Genomic DNA, 14709 nt, shown 5'->3' with positions numbered 1-14709 from the left:
AGGTCAGGAGTTCGAGACTAGCCTGTCCAACATAGAGAAACCCCAACTCTACTAAAAATACAAAATTAGCTGGGGATGGTGGCGTGCTCCTGTAATCCCAGCAACTAGGGAGGCTGAGGCAGGAGAATCACTTAAAACTGGGAGGCAGAGGTTGCAGTGAGCCAAGATCGTGCCATTGTACTCCAGTCTGGGCAACAAGAGTGAAACACCATCTCAAAAAAAAAAAAAAAAAAATAGGTCACCCATGTGCAAAAACATTCATATACACATATTCCTTACACCTTTCAAAAAAAAAAACTCAAAATAGATTTTACAACTAAATGTAAAATGCAAAACTATAAAAAAATTCTTGAAAATAAACAGGAGAAAACATAAGTGACCTTGGGTTTGGAAATGAGTTATTTTATTTATTTACTTATTCTGAGACATACTTTCACTCTTGTTACCCAGACTGGAGTGCAATGGTGCGATCTCAGCTCACCACAAACTCCGACTCCCAGGTTCAAGCGATTCTTCTGCCTCAGCCTCCTGAGTAGCTGGACTACAGGCGCACACCACCATACCCGGCTAATTTTTGTATTTTTAGTAGAGGCGGGGTTTCACCATGTTGGCCACACTGGTCTCGAACCCCTCACCTCAGGTGATCTGCCCGCCTTGGCCCCATAAAGTGCTGAGATTACAGGTGTGAGCCACTCACACCTGGCCAGAAATGAGTTTTTAGATACAATGCTAAAAGCACTATCCATGAAAGAGAAGATGTTAACTTGGACTTTATTAAAATTAAAGACTTCTGCACTATGAAAGGCACTATTAAGATACTAAAAAGACAAGACTGGAAAAAACATTTGCAAAAAATATATCTTACAAAGGATTTGTATCCAAAATATACAATGACCACTAAAACTCAACAAGAAGCAAACAACCCAATTTTAAAATGGGCAAAACATCTGAACAGACACCTCATTCAAGAATATAGAAATGTCAAATAAACATAAAAAGATGCCCAACATCATAGGGAACTGCAAATTAAAACAATGAGACACTACTACATAGCTATTAGATAATGAGTAAAATACAAAAAAAAATTACAATACCAAATGCTGGTGATGATGTGAAACAACAGGAACTCTCATTCATTACTGGCAAGAATGCAAAATGGTATAATTATCAAAAACTAGAAGCAACCTAGATAGCCTTCAAACAGTGAAGGGATCAACAAATTGTGGTACATCTAAACAATAGAAAATTATTCAGCAATACCGACTGGGCATGGTGGCTTGCCCTATAGTCCCAGCCACTCAGGAGGCTGAGGCAGGAGGATTGCTTGAGCCCAGGAATTCAAGGCCAGCCTGGTCAACATAGCAACAGCCCATCTTAAAAAAAAAAGAAAAAAAAAAAAGAAAAATTATTCTGCAATAAAAAGAAATAAGCTATCAAGGCACAAAAAGACATGAAGAACATTCAATGCATATTGCTAAGTGAAAAAAAAAAAACCTTAAAAAAGCTATATATTATATAATTCTAACTATATGACATTTTGGAAAAGGCAAAACTATAGAGAAAGTAAAATGGTCAGTGTCTACCAGTGATTCAGGGAGGAGAGGCAGGATGAATAGGTAAATCACAATGGATTTTTAGGGTAGTGAAACTATCTGTAGGAAACTGTAATGGTGGATACATGTCATTATGCATTTGTCAAAACCTATAGAATGTACAATGCAAAGAGCGAACCCTAATGTAAACCAGGTACTTGTTTAACAACAATATATCAATATTCTTTCATTAAATGTAATAAAAGTACCACGCTAATAGGGGAAACTGGGGGTTGGTGGAGAGAAGCACACTGAACTCTATGTACTATCCGCTCTATTATTCCAGAAATCTAAAAGTATTCTAAAAAAAATTTAATGAAAAAAACACAATAGGGTATACAGAATCTCAAAGAGTAGGTATTGCCACTGTAGACTACAGGAATTCTAGCAAAGTGAAAACAAAATTAAGAGATTTTAATCCCCTTGCCTTTTCCTCTGCTCATCGGCACCCACATCAGAGAGTGACCTCTAGGAAATGGAAAAGAACTCCAGCTGGGAAGCGGCTTGATCACAGCTGTGGATAGCAATTTATCCTAAAGCTAAAATGAGATCTGGTGATCATCATGGACACTCAAAAACACCAAAAAAAAAAGAAAAAGAAAAAAATTCACATCATTCATATGGCCAACAAAGAAATTAAAGTGTATTTTAAGACTTATTGGCCAGGTGCGGTGGCTCATGCTCGTAATCCCAGCACTTTGGGAGGCCAAGACAGGCAGATCACCTGAGGTCAGGGGTTCAAGACCAGCCTGGCCAACATGGTGAAACCCCATGTCTACTAAAAATACAAAAGATTAGTGGGCATGGTGGCAGGTGCCTTTAATCCCAGCTACTCGGGACGCTGAGGCAGGAGAATCGCTTAACCTGGGATGTGGAGGTTGCAGTGAGCTGAGATTGAGCCACTGGGCTTTGGCCTGGGCAGTAAGAGTGAAATTCTGGCTCAAAAAGAAAAAACAACAATAGGCCAGCCACAGTGGCTTATGCCTGTAATCTTAGCACTTTGGAAGGACGAGGTGAGCAGATCACAAGGTCAAGAGATCGAGACCATCCTGGCTAACATGGTAAAACCCTGTCTCTACTAAAATACAAAAAAAATTAGCCGAGCATGGTGGCGTACACCTGTAGTCCCAGCTACTAAGGAGGCTTGAAGCAGGGGAATGGCTTGAACCTGGTGAGCCAAGAATGCGTCATTGCACTCCAGTTTGGCAAAAGAGCAAGAGTCTGTCTCAAAAAAAAAAAAAAAAAACAGAAAAAGTAAAAAAAAAAAACACAATATATCAAGAGAGAAGTGAATGCATAACTTTTATTCAGAAAGTCCTCAATGGCCCTTTTTCTAGGCTAAGGAGTTGGAATGCATAAGCAGCAGAAATCCATGAGAATCCAATGCTATTGTTCCCTGGCAAATTTATGTAGCATTTTGACAGAAACACAAACTGCAGCACTCTGACAGACTGACTCAATACCCAGGCTTCTCTCCTGTAGTGGGGCAAGGGCAATGGCTACCTGTTCACCTGACTTATCTGGGCAAGGCAAAAACTAAGAGAATTTCCCTTTTCCCAGTATATCCACACCTGTAATGTGATGGATGAGACATTATTAAAGAACAATTCCCTCCCTAGCACCCAACCCCCACTATAACTACATTGCCCACTTGAAGCTTCTCGGTGAGGGACTGACTACAGTAGTGTGGGGATGGTCCATCTGTCTTTCTACCTCATGAGAACATTCCTGCTGCAGATAAAGCATGGCATCTCTTCTAGCCAGATGGCTCTCTCTTTAGGCCATTTCTGGGATACCACACTAGTGCTACTTCACAGTTTCTCAGAGATAACTGAGTCTTTCTGGTCTGCTAAGTTAAGGTTATAACCTCAGCAAGTTATGGTCTTTTACAGTTTAGTAACCCAAAAGCCTGCCCTCAGGATTTATTAAGATCCAAAATGAACCTGGCATGGTGGTTAGCACCTATAATCCCAGCTACTCAAGGGGCTGAGGCAGAAGGATCACTTGAACTCAGGAGCTCAACACCAGCCTGAGCAACACAGTGAGGCCACCATCTCTAAAAATTTTTTAAAAATGAAAAATTTTAAATCCCAAATGATGGCCAGGTGCTGTGGCTCATGCCTGTAATCCCAGTACTTTGGGAGGCCAAGGCGGGTGGATCACAAGGTCAGGAGTTCAAGACCAGCCTGGCCAATATGTTAAAACCCTGTCTCTACTGAAAATACAAAAATTAGCCGAGGGTGGTGGTGGGTGCCTGTAATCCCAGCTACTGGAGAGGCTGAGGCAGGCGAATTGCTTGCACCCAGGAGGCAGAGGTTGCAGTGAGCCAAGGTCACACCACTGCACTCCAGCCTGGGTGACAGAGCAAGACTTATCTTGAGAAAAAGAAATCCCAAAAGAAAAGTGCCAGCTATGTGCACACATTTAGATGAAAACTAAGCAACTGGCACAAAGGTAAGACAAAATCCACTACTGAAAGAGTAAATTCAAGTAAGCTTATTTTAAGTTAAAAATCTTCAGCAGAAACTTCTCTTCTGGTTTTTAGGCATCAAATGAATAAAGATTTAATCTAATATATCTTTTTAATCAATTTTTACGGTAACTTCCATCAACAAGTGGACTATGTTAAATACTACTTACAAAAATGGTTTATCAAGTGAACAGTGAGAATTAAAAATACATAAAGCTGGCCGGGCGTGGTGGCTCAAGCCTGTAATCCCAGCACTTTGGATGGCCGAGGCGGGTGGATCACGAGGTCAAGAGATCGAGACCATCCTGGTCAACATGGTGAAACCCCGTCTCTACTAAAAATACAAAAATTAGCTGGGCATGGTGGTGCGTGCCTATAATCCCAGCTACTCAGGAGGCTGAGGCAGGAGAATTGCCTGAACCCAGGAGGCAGAGGTTGCGGTGAGCAGAGATCGCGCCATTGCACTCCAGCCTGGGTAACATGAGTGAAACTCCGTCTCAAAAAAAAAAAAAATACATAAAGCTACCAAACATTCATACAGTTTGAAATAACAATTAACTTTAAACAGTATCTGTCAACATCCTCTATAACTCAATATAAAAATGTAGGATCTTTGGTTACATGTTCACTGGCAGAGCTGATATTACATAACCTAAATCTACTGAGGATTTTTATTTTGATAAAATAATCTGATGAACTCAAAGCCATAAAACATAGAAGAGGTTGGGAGAAAAGGAATTTGAAACAGATGGCATCTAAATTTTTTTTCCTGAGTCCATCTTGAACACAATCCCAATAATGTCAAAATCCAATTTTGGTCTCCAAATTAGTAATCTCCAAAACTTAAAATGGTAATTCTGAAGTAAATTCATTCTTTTTTTTTCCTCCCAGCTTCTCAGAGCTTCTATATTAGGCAGAAATGAGTAGAAACAAGTTAGGCGTTAAAAAGAGAAAAACTATCATTCCACAAATTCAAAAGTTCTTTCAGGAAAATACACTTATCTAAAACCACTGAAGCAGTTTCTATCGATATGTAGTATTAAAATCTATGACATCAGCCTTTTTCTTCATATAATGCTCATTTAGCCTTATTAGAGACTAAATCACAGCTCCATAAAAGAAATATTCTTTAAAATAAAAATAAGCTCTGGAAGAATACTCATTTGGTTTGAATAAAAATAAAGCACTGCATGGACTTTTTAAAAACATTTTCACAGTAACTCACTCCTGATTTTATGGCACCAATAAATTTAACTGTATTTTGTTCATTATTTAATTCTAGTATATGGTACATATATAAAGCTTCCCAATCTTTCCTAACACTTTCTGAGGTCATCCAAGAGGTGGATATTAAACAAGGTTTAGTCATTTTTAGATTTCCTGATAAATTCCATAACTGACAACTGCAAAGATCTTTGGAATGGCCACAGACTTTGAGAGGAAGCGGTCATTGAGAAATCTCTAGAAGCCTCTATTCACTGCACACAACCAGAATTTTTTACTCTAGCAGCTAGTATCCCATCTCTCATATCAAAATTAATACACTATTGGTCCAGGTATGGTGGCTCATGCTTGTAGTCCCCGCACTTTGGGAGGCTAAGGTGGGCGGATCACTTGAGGCCACTAGGAGTTCGAAACCAGTGTGGCCAACATGGCAAAACCCCATCTCCACTAAGAATACAAAAATTAGCTGAGTATGGTGGCACACACCTGTAATCCCAACTAATCAGGAGACTGAGGTAGGAAGATCTATTGAGCCTGAGAGGCGGAGGTTGCAGTATGCTGGTATCGTACCACTGCACTCCAGCCTGAGCAACAGAGCGAGATTCCACCTCAAAAACAAAAAAGATTTTTTAAAATATTAATAGGTTATTAAAATTTGATAAGAAGATGGGGGGGAAGTGGGAGTTTCTGATAGCTTTACCAAAGCAAGACAATATAATCTCAACTTTAAGATTTGAAGGATGATGAAAAATGATACAAGAAAACACAGTGGCTCACAGCTGTAATTCCAGCACTTTGAGAGGTCAAGGTGGGTGGGTCACCTGAGGTCACAATTTCAAGAGCAGTCTGGCCAACATGGTGAACCCCATCTCTACTAAAAATACAAAAATCAGCCGGTAGTGGTGGCACATGCCTGTAGTCCCAGCTATTCAGGGGGCTGAGGCAAGAGAATCGCTTAAACCCGGAAGGTGGAGGTTGCAGTGAGCCAAGATCGTGCTACTGTTCGAGGCTGGGTAACAGAACAAGACTCCATCTCAAAAATAGAAATAGACAAAAAGAAAGCACAGCAAAAAGCTTAGATATATACATACCTTACACTCTCAGAAGAGCCATTCAGAAAGCTGAATGACCTTACCAAAAATCTGTAACTGTCACAAAACATAATTTCAACTCTTTATAAAAGAAAGAGACATGGGGAAAAAATATATTTGAAAATTTTTCAGGGCCAGGTGTGGGGGCTCACGGCTTTCCCAGCACTTTGGGAGCCCAAGCAGGGTGGATGACTTGAGGTCGGGAGTCTGAGACCTGACTAGCCAACATGGTGAAACTCCTTCTCTACTAAAAATACAAAAATTAGGCAGACGTGGTAGCACACCTCTGTAGTCCCAGCTACTCAGGAGGCTGAGGTGGGAGAATTGTTTGAGCTTAGGGGGCGGAGGTTGCAGTGAGCAGAGATCAGGCCACTGCACTCCAGCCTGAGTGACAGAGCAAGAATCTGTCTTTAAAAAAAAAGAAATTTCTTTACGCAAAATCTATAAACTTCTCAAAAAAGTTCACACTGAATTACAATCTTTGTATTCTCATAAACACCTATTATTAAAGCAAGTTATTCGATTTTTGTCCTCTGAGTATCAGTTACATTTGAAAATTACTAATACAAGTCGCCTCAAAAAACAAACTATGTTTGCTGCAAATCTGACATATAATAGATTACACATAACTATATCATATTAAATCCACAAAACGAATGAACATAAAGACTTCACGGGCTGGGTGAGGTAGCTCACACCTGTAATCTCAACACTCTGGGAGGTTGATGCAGGATTGCTTAAGCCCAGGAGTTTGAGGCTGCAGTGAGTATACTGCCCCAGTGTACTATTTTGGCCCAAGTGACAGAGAAAGACCTGTTGCTAAAAATAAATAAAAAATAAAAAAACAGCCTTCATGTTATCTTGGATTTCCATATTCTAATAAGGAATGATTTAAAGTCAGAAATTGATTATATTTTCACTTATTTTCTGAATATTATATAAGTTTACCTAGTAGTGTAAATCTAATTGAGACAAGAGGTGCTGCTGATGCTGATTTATTTTTATTTTATTATTTTATTTTTTATTTAATTTTATTATTTTTTTTTTTGGACAAAGAGTCTAGCTCTGTTGCCACGCAACTCAGCTCACTGCAACCTCCACTCTCCCATTCAAGTAATTCTCCTGCCTCAGCCTCCGGAGTAGCTGGGACTACAGGTGTGAGCCACCATGCTCAGCTAATTTTTTCGTATTTAAGTAGAGACAGGGTTTCACCATGTTGGCCAGGATGGTCTCGATCTCTTGACCTCGTGATCTGCCTGCCTCGGCCTCCCAAAGTGCTAGGATTACAAGTGTGAGCCACCGCGCCAGGCTCTTTTATTTTTTTAATGAGCCCTGACTAAGCAGGACATCAAAAAATTCGGTTAAAAATTCGTAATTGTTCCTCACCACGGACATCTTTATTAAAAGGTGAAAGATTTATTCATTATGAAGAGAAACCAGAGATGCTGATTTTTATCTTAAAATTACAAGTACTTTCTATTTTACACCCCAATTTTAACTTTAAAGAGACATGTGATGTTAAGATTTACATACAATACTTTTTACATGTATTTCATGTTAATCCATATTATAAACACCAATATGGTGTATCTGAGAAAAACCTATAAAATATATTTTGGTCATATTCTACTTTATTATTTTGAATTTTATGAAACTACTGATAATTGAATTTCATGCTACTTATGATCAATTTCAAGAAGACACTGAAAGTCCTGTTGTATACATATTTTTAAAAATATTATCCAGTTGCCTTCCCATCTCAAACTTCTTTCACAAAACAGGGCTTCCTTTACTGTGTATGATTAATAACAATTTACCTTGTAATCCAAAGGTGGTTCCGTTTAAAATGGGCTGTTACTTATAATACAGGTAAGAATTTTAACTGATATTACTTAGGAAGAAACAGCAGCTCTGGTAGGTTCCATGACTTGCCCAAGGTCAATAACTAGCAACTAGCATAGTCTAGGTTCAACCCAAGATTTATCTGCCTGAAAACCAATACTTCCTCTTGGCCACAATTATCTCCTTAAAAGATTAAGACACAGGCTCCACAGCAGAGTTCGTTCTCTCTCTGAAAATTCACCTATCTATTCTGAGACATCACTACACAGCACCGAGTATTCAGTCACTGATTGAAACATAAGCGAAGAAGATCTTTCTACTTCATTTAAACTAGGGCAGTTACTGGCAGGTAAGAAAGAGGTTGGAAAAGTCTTGCCTCAACATGTCTTGCCTAGACCTCTAATACATCTATATGGTTTCCCCAGTGCATTTTAAAAAAATAAACACGTACAACTACTACACAAGGCTATACCTGGACTAGCCTATTGTTAAGGGCTTTTGAGAATCCCACTTTTCTAAGATAATTTATACCGGATTTAATATCGAGCTGGGAGACTTGGTTGAATATGTCATTCAAACACTTTCCAAACATCTGAAGTATCATTTAGGGGCAACAAACCTAGTTCCACCCTCTTTTTACACTGTGATGCCTGCCCAGTGGGGGGACATTGCTTCTATAGGACGTGGGGGCGAGGGAACAGTAAAGGAAGAAGTGGGGGAAGCGCACGGAAGTTGGGTGGAGGGAGGTCTCATTACCCACTCTTCTGCCCTAGCTCTGCCAAGGGCGGCTCCCCGCGGTGCCCAGCCCACTCAGAACCCCCGCAACCCTCGAAGTCCATCTCTGTCCCAGCAGGGCGGATAGGGAAACAGGGCAGTGGAAACATGGGATTGTCCCAGCCACCCTGCCGAGATCTGTGCCCTCCTTTTGGCCCCCGGAGGATGCTCCCCCTTTCGGAGCAAGCCCTCCAGGTGGCAAACTCCCGGTCCACACCGGCCGAAGTCGGCTTTCTCGGAAGGGGCGCCTCCTCCGCCTGCCTCTACCCCGCCAAACGAAACTCTCCACCCGCTGTGTCCCTCAGCCCCTCAATTCCGCCCCCGCAACCCTCCACAGACACAAACGCCACCCTGCGCCCCACCCGGGATCCCGGCGTCCCCCACCCACATCCAGGGAAGGGCCCCCCACCAACCCCCTCAGGCACACACACACACATCCTCAGACTTCAGCCTACAGGACCCCGTCGAAGCCGGCGCAGGTACCTGGTCCAGCAGTGCTGCAAGGCGCAAAAGAGGCGGGCGCGGTTCCCTCCCCAAGGCGCCGAGTGCTTCTCTACCCACCCGCAGCAGTGGTTTCTCTCTTTCCCAGGAGCGGGAGGGAGGTGAGAAGGCGGAGGGGAGGGGCAAGGCAAGGAGCTGAGGGGCGGCTGGAGCCGAACCGGAACCACTAGCGTGGCCCCGCCCTCCTCCCGGAGCCGCAGAGTACCCTGGCGCGTCTTATAGGACAAACCTAGAGCTGGCAGCGATAAACTGACACCACCACTTCCGGGTTATCCCCACGGCTGCCCCTCCTTAGCAACCGCGTGGGGTTGCTAAGCGGAAGTGCCTTCAAAGCCACCCACCCCCATTTCTTCTGGGACTACCAGGAGATATATCGGGAGCACTGAGCTCTCCTTTGGCAACATTCTCTTACCTTCTGCTCAAGATCTGAGACCGAGTACACACTTCGCTGCCAAAGGCACGAAACCCATTCCGCTTTTCCCTTCAACTGTACTCCTCCACCAAGCCCCCCACATCTATATACACCTGCTCCCTCCCGCCCTCAATCCCGTGGCTGACCCAGTGGCTGCTCCTAAGGCTCCTCTCTCAGGTCCTTCAAAGGAATTTTTTTCTGACGGTTTAGCAAGCATTTCCCTCTTGTGGATTTTTAATTGTGTTTCAACCAGATTTTTAAAATTTCCTTCAATGTTGTGAAAGCTTTTCCATGCACTTCGTTCTCCTGTGACAGCCCATGAACCCGAATGGTTAGAAAAATTTTGTAAGAGCTGCAGATGTTTGTGTAAGATCTGGAATTAACATAGCCAAATGGAAGAGGCAAAAAAGATTCAATGTAAGTCGGCAAGAGTTATTTTAATCCTTAAAACAGAGAGCAGGGCACATGTTCTCAGGACCTCTTGAGACTGCGCCTCGGGTAAAGAAAAAGACAAGACAGACAGCAAAGAAAAAAGTTAAAGGAAGCCCATAATCAAGTTTGGGAAAGAAGAAGACTGTCCAATCCTCCACTCAAAACTCAAAAATAAATTTTCGGCCGAGCACGGTGGCTCAAGACTGTAATCCCAGCACTTTGGGAGGCCGAGGCGGGCGGATCACGAGGTCAGGAGATCTAGACCATCCTGGCCAACATGGTGAAACCCCGTCTCTACTAAAAGTACAAAAATTAGCTGGGCGTGGTGGCGCACACCTGTAGTCCCAGCTACTCGGGAGGCTGAGGCAGAAGCAGAAGAATCGCTTTAACCCAGGAGGTGGAGGTTGCAGTGAGCTGAGATTGCACCATTTGCACTCCAGCCTGGGCGACAGAGTGAGACTCCATCTCAAAAAAAGAAGAAAAAAGAACCCTATCGTTATGCAGTTAAATATTCAGAGAAATGCTGTTGGGCATTCAGACAAAAATGAGTAAAAATCTTCATTTGGTTTTCCTGTCTTAAATAGGTCTGCTTGCAAGGAGAATGCTCGACAGTAACTCCTAAATTTTTCTTTTCCATAGCAGTGAATATATTTGCCACTGCAGGATCTAATTTTATTGGTCATCATAACCTCTTTATGGTCACCAAAATTGAACTGTTGTCCACCTTAACTGGGGCAGAGAGAAAATAAACTTTGGTCACTTAAAAGAAACACCAAGTGTATTGGTTTCCTATATTAATGAGACAGGATTAAATTGATTCACCATAGGCAATCACTTCAGCAAAACCTTTAGGAAATCACTTCAAGCTCAAATGAGTAGATACTGTTTAATACATTTCCACTTCTGCCATTGACATGAATGCATGTGGGAGTATATACACATGAACAATTCAAATGGAATTTGAGCTCCTCCACTAATTGTTCCTTTAAGAACCTGGCTGAAAATGACAAACGGTAAACATGTTACCCTGATGAAATAGAGCTTGGTATTTCAACTGCCAAACAGGTTTAAATATCATAAAACTTTGAATTAATATAGTAAATAAAATGAGCTCAATGAGCAACAACATTTCTCAAACTATGATAGACTAGAATGCCTCAAAAAATTAAAACATGATTATGGTAAATAAATGTTCTATAGAAAGAAATGTTTTATTGAGAAAATCAATAGTTACGATTAAATGTGATAGCGTAAGCCAATGTAGAAATGCAAATTCCTATGCATCACTCATTTTACCCACTGCCTGAAGAAAAATGAATTATAAGCAGCATTTGTTTACATCGTCTCTTCCTATAGCCTTTTTTAAAACTACAGGCACTTTTGTATAGGTGTATAAATAACTGGCTTGACTCCTAATTCATCACGTCCTCTATAATTCTATTATTTTCAACATACTCATTGCTTTGAGATCTCTAAAGATGGATAGTACAAACCCCACCTAAAATTATGTATGTGAGTTTAACTACACTTTTGTGATTTTTGTGAGGAATCCATATTCTCTTTTCTTTTTTCTTTTTAGAAGGGTCTCACTCTGTCAACCAGGCTAGAGTGCAGTGGTGTGAACTGGGCTCACTGCAGCCTCTACCTCCTAGGCTTAAGTGATCCTTCAACCTCAGCCTACCAAATAGCTGGGACTATAGGTGTGTATTGCACCACCACGCCCGGTAATTTTTGTATTTTTTGTAGAGACAGAATCTCACTTAGAAAGCCCAAGCTGGTCTTGAACTCCTGAGCTCAAGCAATCTGCTCACCTTAGCCTCCCAAAGTGCTGGAATTATAGGCATGAACCACCACGCCCAGCTAATTTTTATATCTTTGGTAGAGACGGAGTCTTACTATGTTGCCCAGGTTGGTCTTGAAGTCCTGAGACCTCAGCCTCCCAAGGTACTGGGATTATAGGCATGAACCACCACACCCGGCCAGGAATCCATATTCTTAATATGAGCTATGACAGTGCTCTCAGATCTAGGCTGGATCTCAAATAGCCCTCATTAAGTCAGTACAGTACCTTCACCCTACAGATTGGTATGGAACTTCCAACCTTTTCTCCCACTCTCTTGAAAGCTGTCTTCATTTTTTTTAATTGCCCTTTGTAATCATTTAAAAACTTAACATATCTAATGTATATTTTTGGGAAACCCAATATGCTGTGACTCAATTATTAATATCTAAATATTACTACAGGAATTAATATTTAAATATTGTTAGATTACATTGGCATCTTCAAACACAGAATACCAGAACTAGGCCAGGCATGGTGGCTCAAGCCTGTTGTATCCCAGCACTTTGGGAGGCCAAGGTGGTTGTATCACTTGAGGTCAGGAGTTTAAGACCCACCTGGCCAACATGGTGAAACCCCATCACTACTGAAAAAAAAAATTAGCTGGGTGTGGTGGTGGGCACCTGTTAATCCCAGCTACTCGGGAGGCTGAGGCAGGAGAACCTGGGAAGTGAAGGTTACAGTGAGCTGAGATCACACCACTGAACTCCAGCCTGGGCAACAGAGCCAGACTCTGTCCCAAAAAATAAAATACCAAAACTAGAGTGTAACAATTAATGAATGTGTGGAGTCAATGAGAAGAAATTTAGCCAAACTTACCATTTATGTGCCTAAGCAATTTATACTACAAAAGACATAGTCCCTTGCACAAGGGACTCAGAGAAACTCACTTAGGATACATATTACATAAACCATCGAATGTTAAGGCTTAGAAAACTTAAAGATATAGCAGCCTTAGGAAGGCTATGTATGAATATAACAACTATCTAAATAATTGAAGGTTGTAGCCGGGCACAGTGGCTCACAACTGTAATCTCTTATTTCCATATGCTATTCTCAAAGGTAAAAGAAACCATTATAATAATGTTGGTTGAACCAAGCCTCAGTTGAACATTTTTTTTCTGAAAGTAAGTTAGCCTGAAGATTCTAAGTACAGTAGAATTTGTAAGCAATATATACCTGAGAAAAGTGCAGTTAGTCTAGGCTTTACGTTCCACGTTTTTGTCTGTTTTTTGAAACAGGGTCTCTCTCTGTTGCCCAGGTTAGAGTGCAGTGATGTGATCATGACTCACTGCAGCCTCAACCACCTGGACTCAAGCAATTCTCCCACCTCAGCGTACCAAGTAGCTGGGACCACAGATGTGTGTCACCATGCCCGGCTAATTTTTTTTTTTATTTGTAGAGATGAGGTCTATGTTGCCCAGGCTGATCTCAAACTCCTGGGCTCAAGCAATCCTCCAGCCTCAGCCTCCAAAACTGCTGGGAGTACAGGTGTGAGTCACTGCACCCAGGCAAAAATTCTGCTTTCTTAAGAATCGCATGAGGGAGATAAGAGGGAAAAATTAATAAGCATTTGACATCTTTTTAATAAGTCTTTGAACTCTCTTTATAATTTTCTCTTGAGTATTTGCTCTTCCTTTGTAAAACTATGGAAACACAAAATACATATGATACAATACTCTAGCATTAAAAAGTTTCAAAGTAGGCCGGGCGCGGTGGCTCAAGCCTGTTATCCCAGCACTTTGGGAGGCCGAGGCGGGTGGATCACGAGGTCAAGAGATCGAGACCATCCTGGTCAACATGGTGAAACCCCGTCTCTACTAAAAATACAAAAATTAGCTGGGCATGGTGGCGCGTGCCTGTAATCCCAGCTACTCAGGAGGCTGAGGCAGGAGAATTGCCTGAACCCAGGAGGCGGAGGTTGGGGTGGCGCGAGATCGCCCCTCGACCCCAGCCAGGGGAAAAAAAAGGAAAACCCCCCCTCAAAAAAAAAAAAAAAAAAAAAAAAGTTTCAGAGTAGTTTTAAACATTATTTGGTCAGGAATAACACTAGCATTAATAACTTGAATAATGCATTAAAAGAAATAAAAACAGACTAACTTTGTGAAGAAGGATACAAAATTAAAACCTTGGTTTTGGCTGGGCATGGTGACTCACACCTTTAACCCCAGCAGTCTCTGAGGCTAAGGCAGAAGGATTGCTTGAGCCAGGAGTTCAAGACCAGCTTGTGACAGAGCAGACCTCATATCTTAAAAAAAAAATTAAAAATTAGCTGGGCGTGGTGGCACATGCCTCTAGTCCCAGCTACTAAGGAGGCTAAGGTAGGAGGATTAATTTGAGCCAGGGAGGTTAAGACTGCAGTTAGCTGAGATCACACTACTGCACTCTAGCCTGGGCAATAAAGTAAGACCCTGCCTCAAAATAAATCAATCAATCTTAGTTTATCTTCTTAATGGGTAGATTTTACTTTGTAATTCAGTTTCAGTGAAAAGAAGGGGTATATACTTCCCTTAAGTTTAGAGAAGCTAAGT

General features: G+C 41.5%; 1 protein-coding gene and 1 non-coding gene across 6 annotated transcripts in view; both read right to left on the bottom strand.

Moving 5' to 3' along the window:
- The window catches only part of CSNK1G1 (casein kinase 1 gamma 1), a 180109-nt gene extending 170366 nt beyond the window's left edge, over positions 1–9743 (bottom strand). For all 5 annotated transcript variants that reach the window (XM_032297190.1, XM_032297187.1, XM_032297188.1 and 2 more), the window contains exon 1: positions 9477–9743. The gene's annotated coding sequence lies outside the window, so the exon portion shown is untranslated. The remainder of the gene's footprint in view (positions 1–9476) is intronic.
- LOC116564618 lies at positions 7706–7822 on the bottom strand. Its single transcript, XR_004274995.1, has one exon. It is a non-coding gene; the product is annotated as a U5 spliceosomal RNA (small nuclear RNA).
- Positions 9744–14709: the final 4966 nt, after the last annotated feature.

This window comes from Sapajus apella, unplaced genomic scaffold (genome assembly GCF_009761245.1).
Source record: "Sapajus apella isolate SASKATOON/1434 unplaced genomic scaffold, GSC_monkey_1.0 scaffold37, whole genome shotgun sequence".
Classification (NCBI taxonomy): Eukaryota; Metazoa; Chordata; class Mammalia; order Primates; family Cebidae; genus Sapajus; species Sapajus apella.
Note: the sequence above shows the minus strand (reverse complement) of the source record. Positions and strands in the feature narration are given on the sequence as shown.